General features: G+C 37.5%; 1 protein-coding gene across 1 annotated transcript in view; it reads right to left on the bottom strand.

Annotated features, from left to right (window-relative positions):
• pold4 (DNA polymerase delta 4, accessory subunit) overlaps positions 1-2,134 on the bottom strand; it is an 11,408-nt gene extending 9,274 nt beyond the window's left edge. The window contains exon 1 of the mRNA XM_037690053.1: positions 2,023-2,134. The gene's annotated coding sequence lies outside the window, so the exon portion shown is untranslated. The remainder of the gene's footprint in view (positions 1-2,022) is intronic.
• Positions 2,135-8,330: the final 6,196 nt, after the last annotated feature.

Here is an 8,330-nt window from a genome sequence, read left to right as displayed (position 1 = left end):
TACCAGCGAGACTTAAAAAGGCAGAAACAACAATTCACGAGTTCTGTCTGACCCAAACTGTGGCCTTGATGCCGGACTTATCTCAACTCCTCCTGGAATGTTTTAAACCAACAAAGAGCCTCAACTGAGCTGAAGATGAACGTCTCCTCTTATCTGGACAATGACTGGGGGGGGTCTCTGGTCTACGCTACGACCTTCCCTTAAAACTTCAACATCTTCTCCGCCTGCATGTTCATGTATAACGTCATGTTGCTTTGCTGTGGAGGTTTTTTGATGCCTCAAATCGTGCCCTGTCTGGGACACGGAGTGAGACATCTTTTTATTTTATACCGTCTCTCCTCGTGTTTTCTTTCCTTTTCTCGTCTATAAAAATATTATTCTGAATAAGAAGAAGAGGCAGCACTTTTTATAGCTGCAGCTTCGTGCACTCCGTCCATGCATGTTCTCCTTGTATCTCAATGCAATGATAATAAAGTTTATTCTGATTATTGTCCTCATCACAGATTGTTCTAGTCCTCGGAAAATAAATAACCAAAAGCTGAAATAAACGAGGGTCTCTGTCTTTGGTGGAAGAAAGTTAGAAAGTCACCTTTAATTCTTCTGTGGCATTCTATTTATGTTGAATTTATTGATTTCTATATCGTTTCTAAATAATTTCTATATTCAAAGGTTTAAACAAGACCTCCCTAGATGCGTCCACAAAAGGATCATCACATTTCTATATTATTATATGTCTATATATATATATTAGTTCACAATAATTACCATTTAAAAAAAAGAACATATTTTTATACAAAAATAAAAACTCACAGAGACTTAATTCAGTTTTTAAACTTTATAAACCGAGGTCTGTTTGGTCTTTTCCTGTCTGTCAACGATGTGTTTTAATTCTCTAGGACAAAAGGGGGTTTGTCTGTATTTGTGTTAATTAGGCTGAATTCATGAAAATGTAGAAGATATAGACATCACTGCTTTTAATTCTTTTTTACTGGATCTGTTTTGTGGCTGAGTGGTTAGAGCAGTCGTCCTCAATGCAAGAGTTGGGGGTTCGATTCCACCAGCAGTCTCATGCCGAAGTGTCCCTGGGCAAGACACTGAACCCTTCACTGCCTCTGATGTGTCTCATCAATGTCTGAATGTGATCTAAAGCTTTGATTAGTCTTTGTACAGATCTAGTATAGAGCTGTTTGAATAAATGAGGCACAGATTGTTGTAAAGAGCTTTGAGTGTCTTCATAAGACAGAAAGGAGCTACCGGTACACAAGTACAGTTTATTTATCATTTATCGAGTCTGAGTGATGTGCATTTCTTCAGCGCATACCAAAACTTTAAATAATCGTGTTTATGTAGTAGAGCTCTTTAATACAGTTTATTTATTTATTTCACAGTTAATGAGTTGTGGTTTTTTCTGGCCGTGGATCTGGAGAACTGATTAAAGTGATGTCCTTGTGTTTTGAATTTCACATTAAACCCACCCTTAGCTGAAAGTAGTTTATTCAAGTATACACTAAAAATGAGGAAGTGTACTTCAAGCTTACTTTTTATAAACTTTATTTGATATACTTAAAAATAGTATAAAAATGTCCCAATTTAGTCCAAACAAGTATTAGATCAGTATACTTTCTAGTACACTACAAGTATGGTGTAGTATACTTGATATACTTGTACTTAACTTAAAGTATACTTGTAAAAATGAACTTCAAATGTTCTACTTTTTGTTAAAGGCATGTTTCAGGTTGTGGCAGAACTTCATCACAGCGAGGATGATGATGTTCTGTTGCTTCAGGTTTTATCAGTCGGTGTGAAATTATTTTAAAAAGTTAATAAAAAAAACATACGAACCCTTTTTTCTAGACGATCTTAGTACCTTATAACAGTGATGATCTTTTTTTTTCATTTGTGAATAATATTTGAAAGAATAATTGGTTAAAAAGAAGCAGTCTGTAATCAGACTGATCAATGGAAGAATAAACTTTCGGAGCTCAAAGCTGCGGAACAAAATTAATTAGTTTTTTTACTCACTTTCTTGGATCTTTGCTGACAGCTGTTTCTTGTTTCAGTCTGTAAAAAACATAAACATTCAGTGTTTGAGCGGAAACGGAAGCAAAACAATGACGCTGCTGCTTCTTCTTCTTCTTCTGATGAATGTGAGCACAAACTGAGCCACGCCAGTCCTCCACGCTGCTGCCCCCTGCCGGCGGAACCTCGAATTGCATGTCAGAGGACGAGAAGAGCCTCTCCATCCTCTGTTCTCCATGAACAGAACAAGAAGAACAGACACTGTCATCCCTTATGTTGCTGGAGTATCAGAGAAACTCTGAAGGATTGTCTCCAAACACAACATCCCAGAACATTTCAAACCCAACAGGACCCTCAGACAGAGGCTGGCAGGACAAAACACCCAAACAAACAAAATGTTTCTGTAACTGCACGACTAGAACGTCTGAGGTCAGTATCGTCTCTAATGTTATGTTAAAACTGTTAAAATGTAAATAGTCTTTCCCATAGCTGCTCTGGTTTCTCATTATCTAACAGTCTGACGCTTAGAACGACACTATGCGACGAACACGAGCTGTAGAGTAAGTTATGGGTTTTAATTTTTTATAAATGAATCTGTCAGACTTCTGGTTTTTGTTTTGGTGTGGAACCTAAAATCCATCCAGCTGGTTGATTTAATGTGGCCTCAGTGAGCATCACATACAGCAGTTTAGCGTTTTTATCTTGTTTGGTTTGTTTGTTTGTTTTGTAGATTTTTTTTAGACTCCCAGGAAGTGCTGACTAAAAGTTTTATGTGACTGAAAATCCATAACAAGCTTGATTTTTTTAAAAATGTAGGACCCTTACTACTTATTAAAGATCTTATTGTTCCATGTTTTCCTAACAGAGCATTTCATTCCCACTTGGACACATTTTAAAACTCTTTGGTATCTTGATAGAAAAGCGCTCTATAAATGCAGTCCATTCACCATTAAAAGGAGTTAAAAGCAAGAGCTAACCCCATGGTTTTGATTTTTGTGATATACATCTTATTGGCAATTTAAATTACGATGGGGATAAAATTCGAGAGAATCTCATTAAAAAACCCTCAAAGGAATAACCTCAACATCAGCACAACATCAGCACGGAGCTCATCAGAGGCTGAACTCTCCACAAATCTCCACCCATCAGACAACGAAACAACAAATTTACTTACATTTATCTGAATTCCTGTTAGCGCTCGCTAAGTGTATGACATGGCCTTTGTGGTTAATGCTTTAACCATGGATCGGGGTAATGGTTTTAATGGAAATAACGCTCCAGCTGTTGGAAGTTAACATGTTAATGTTTCACAGGAAGGCAAAAGATGACAACCGACATTTTCAGTTTGACTTTTTCTTCTTCTCTCATTGTTAACATCAAACCCAAAAACTGTTTTATAATGCTCAGCTCTTCTCTGTATCTCTTTAATGTTTCCATTAAAACATTTTGCTTTCATTCAATCTAATTATTGATGGATTTGCATGTTCTGAGGGTACATTTATTTTGACAATAACAGAGAAAAGTTCACATGTAAACCTTTTCATGGAGAAATTTCTTAAATAATTATCACTGGTTAAGATATTTGATCAAAAAGTAAGATTGTGTTTATCACAGATGTAAGTTCACATTATATCTTCTAATTTAACAAAAACTCAGATGTTTTTGGATGGATTTTATTTATGTGCAAACAAAAATCTTATTTCACATCAACAAATGTGACTATAGCCTATATGTGTTGAAAAATTACAGCACGTCGAAAAGTGATATGAAATTAGAGTTTATTATAAGAATATCTTGAACCATCAGTTACTTTCAAACTCAAATTACAAATGGTGTAATGATGATGAACAGTTTGATCTGCTGTGATGCTCCAGCGCAGAAAGATACAGAGATGTACTTTACGGCTCTCTGAAGGGAAACAGATCTTGTAGATGCATTTGTTTCAAAAAGCCATTCAGTTTTGAACGACGGTGATGTCACTATGTACAGACTATGAAGAAAAAATGGGAGAGTGAGAGACCGAGAAGAGTAGACAGAAATTAAAGGAGATCCGACCCAGAGCAAAGAGGGAGGTAACAAAGGCAAAACAAACTTTCAAGCACCGTATATATATATATATATATATATATATACATATGTATATGTATGTGTGTGTGTGTACAAGAGAGAGGGAGAGATGTGCTCTAAGTTTTTGTACCTCATCATGTTGTGCTGCTTTCCCAGAAACGCTCCAACACTAACATAGTATCTGGTTTCCTGACCCCATTATGAGCCTGATTGTGTTGTGGCGCTGCTCGTCCAGCTGATGGTCCACTCCAGTGACCTTTTTGTTTCACTGTAGCTTGCAGAGATGTGCTGCTGAGCTGACTGTTTCAGAACAACAAATCCAGATTTGATGACGATGATGATAAAACAAGCAGCGCCTCCAACACAATTATTCATTTCCAGCCAGCTAAAAATGAATAATTCAATCAGTTCAGTTCATTGCAACTTTATTGTCCAGAACATTTCATGAAATGGAGACTTGTCTTTGACATCTGGCTCATAAATACAAGATACAACAAATAAAAGATGCAACAATAAAAACACTAGAATGCATGGCACGTTAAAAACATGAGAACGTCTCATGGTTTATGTGAGGCTACATTTAAAGAGGAACCTGTTTATGGAGGTCACAGCAGAGGAAACAAATGTTTTGCACCCATTCTTTTTCTTAGAGGGACCACCGGTCTTCTGCCTGTTGGCAACAACTTGAATAAGCTGGACGCAGTGGACGACTCATTCTTAACCTGGATTGCCTTTTTTCCTGAACCCTACCAAACGTCTGTGAGCTGTGTTTGTTGACAGACGATTGTTTTACTAGCTCATTCCATCAACAGGGATAACTTGTTCTAATAGGTAAAACTATACAGAAAATATATATTTCATTTTAAATAAATGTTAAATAGAATTTTACATGTAGCGTTTCGTTTGTGCTGAATTCATGGGCCTTCTCTGAAGGTGTAGAAGGCCCTGAGGGTTCCCCACTCTTTGTCGTGCACAGCGCTGCTTCTGAAACTCTCCTGTCACAAACTGGAAACCCTTCACCTGTTGGTCCTTTACCACCTGATTTGTGACAGGAGCTCCCTTCAGCATCATCACTGCGCTTTGTATTCCCTTCTGAACTGGCCTCCACTCCCACAGACCAACACACTGGTTTCTGTAGATCTATAAACCCCTGACTGGGAGCGCCACATCCGACCTCCGCTCATTACTTTACCAACATCCGAGGTAATATTTGTACTTTCCGTTGCAGCAGGTACATCAATCTATGTCTTCCTAAAGATGCACTTCCTTTGATCGTTCATCATTTGAGTTTTCTGCCGCTAACGATTGGATTCAGTTACAACAGACTCTGCAGCTCTTTTCTTTTACCCCCAGTTCATCTTATAAAAGTCCAATAAGGATATTGTTTTATGATCACTGAACGTGCTTTTAGGAGGCTCATTTTCACATTTTGTTGTTGAATTTTAATTTTTGCATTTGTTTTAGCTTTTTGATAGTTATTCATACCGTTGTTGTGTGAGATCAGATGTTTGGTTGTCTGTTATAAATGTATAATAATAATTATGTATAAATGTATAAATTATCCCTCTGCTGCTTTACTGCCTCTTAGCCAGGTCATCTTTGAAGATGACAATGTGCTCTGTTAGGAAAATATGGAACAATAAGATCTGTAATATAAGATGGAGCTAGGTTGTTGAGAGCTTTGTAGGTTAGAAGATTTTGAATTATATTCTGGATTTGACAGGGAGCCAATGGAGAGAAACTAAAACTGGAGAGAGATGATCTCTCCCAGTAACTCCAGTTAAGACTCTGGCAGCAGCATTTTGGATCAACTGAAGACGTTTTAAAGAAGGATTTGGACCCCCAGATAATAAACCATTGCAAATGCATGGACCAGTTTTTCTGCATCATCTTTAGATCAGATGTTTCTAATGTTAGTGATATCACGCAGGTGGAAGAAGGAGGTTCTAGTAACGTTTTTAATGTGGGGGATAAAAGACATGTCCTGATCAAAAATAACACCAAGATTTTTAACATTAGAGCTGGAGGACAGATTAATGCATCTAAGGAGGGAGAAAGACTGAAACGTTCATTCCTAAGGTGCTCAGGTCCAAAAACTAAAACCTCAGTCTTGTCTGTGTTCAAAAGGGTCATCCAGGTTTTTATGTCTTTAAGACATGCTTGTAGTCTAAGTAGCTGATTGGATTCATTGGGTTTAATGGACAAATATAACTGTGTATCATCAGCATAACAATGAACATTTATTCCATGCTGTTTTATAACTTTGGAAAGAAAGAACACGGTCGACAAATGTATAAGATGGGTCTGACTGAAAGTGGGTGTCCTGCTGAATTTAACAAAAACTGAAACAACACTTACTTACATGATGACCGCGTACAACTAACTTTTCAGCTTCTGTCCCACAAAACAACAGTGGCAGAAGCTACAGTGAAATATTTCCAGTTTGTTTCAAAATGAAATATTGAAAGAGCTTGAAAATTGTTTGAACCTTGACACCTAGATCATGATTTGCCACACCCCGGTGTGAATATAAAAAAAAACACTAGCAACAACATCAACAAATATTTTGCAGGGATAATACATTTAATTCCATGTATTTTAAAAAAATCAGGATAATATACAGTAATGACACATATATACTTATATGTTACGCAGTACTTTACATAAATAAATTCAGTTCAGGAGTCTGAAGGTGAGATCCTAACAGACTCATAGAACATGTAACAGCATTACCATATTTTTCGCTGTACAAGTCACACCGTTTTTGCATAAATTACCATGTCCAGTGACTTATACAGCAAAATGACTTATTTATGTTTTTTTCCACATATTTATAACACAGTTTTTGGCTGAGATCTGACAATTTCATTCATTCTAACATGGAGAATATTGAACACTACCCAACAATTTTCAGTCAGGTCATCTGGACAGTTTTTTTGTTTTTTTTTCTGAAACGTTTCACCTTCCATCCAGAAGGCTTCATCAGTCAAGGAAACACAACACAAAACTGATTCTTCCCCCAAACAGCTTACTCCAAAGAGGAACAAACCAGTTATGTTGGTGCTAAAATGGTGTCTTTGGCACGCCCCCTCAGCCGGTGCCGGCCCTCTCCCTCGTCGACAGTCATGTCAAACTGGTTCAAAACCAACAAAGTCCATGCTCAATAATCCAGGTATACAATCCAACAATTTTCAGTCAGGTCATCTGGACAGTTTCTTTTTTTTTTCTGTCCAGATGACCTGACTGAAAATTGTTGGATTGTACACCTGGATTATTGAGCATGGACTATGTTGGTATTGAACACTACCATTTTCAGCCACTAGAGGGTGGTAGACTAATATGGCAAGCCAAGTGTCTCATTAATAGGTAAAAGTGGCTATTAATGAGACACTTGGTTTGCCATACAGGCCACCTACATCTCGCTCCAGGAATTCTGGAGCAAACGTCAAATCAGCTGCATTTCACTGCGCCGCCCAGGTGAAATTCAGCTGATTTGAGCATTAAAGTGAATTTATTAAGGAAAAGTTCAACTGAGATACATCTTCGCTATAATGTCGAGCGAACAAATAATTGTTTTTAGGTGGTTATCTTGTTATATTTCAAAGAAATTAACAGCGAGTCCTCTTTCTGTGCGCTTCCACAGCCGCAGATTGGCTTTTGATATGAAGCTGATTTGACCGTCAAAGTGCTTTTATTAAGGAAAAGTTCAACACCTTTGCTATAATGTCGAGCAAACAAATAATTGTTTTTAATTGATAATCTTGTTAAACTCTTGTTAAAGTCTTCCTGTGCACGCTCTCACGGCCACCATTTAGCAGCCAATCAATTTTTTGCACAACACCGGCCCACGTTTCCGGGTGGTCAGCGGTGACGAATAACAGATGCTACTTATGCTGCGAAGCGACATATTTATGTTTTTTTCCACTTTATTAGACGTTTTTGAACAGATGCGACTTATGCTGCGAAGCGACATATTTATGTTTTTTTCCACTTTATTAGACGTTTTTGAACAGATGCGACTTATGCTGCGAAGCGACATATTTATGTTTTTTCCACTTTATTAGACGTTTTTGAACAGATGCGACTTAAGCTGCGAAGCGACATATTTATGTTTTTTTCCACTTTATTAGACGGTTTTGAACAGATGCGACTTATACGGCGGTGAGACGTGTACGGCGGCAAGTACGTTAAGTTCAGGACGCTCAGCTTGTTATGACAAAACCAAACCCTGCCTCCAAATACTG

This window comes from Nematolebias whitei, chromosome 16 (genome assembly GCF_014905685.2).
Source record: "Nematolebias whitei isolate Nwh7 chromosome 16, NemWhi1, whole genome shotgun sequence".
In the NCBI taxonomy this organism is placed as follows: Eukaryota; Metazoa; Chordata; class Actinopteri; order Cyprinodontiformes; family Rivulidae; genus Nematolebias; species Nematolebias whitei.
Note: the sequence above shows the minus strand (reverse complement) of the source record. Positions and strands in the feature narration are given on the sequence as shown.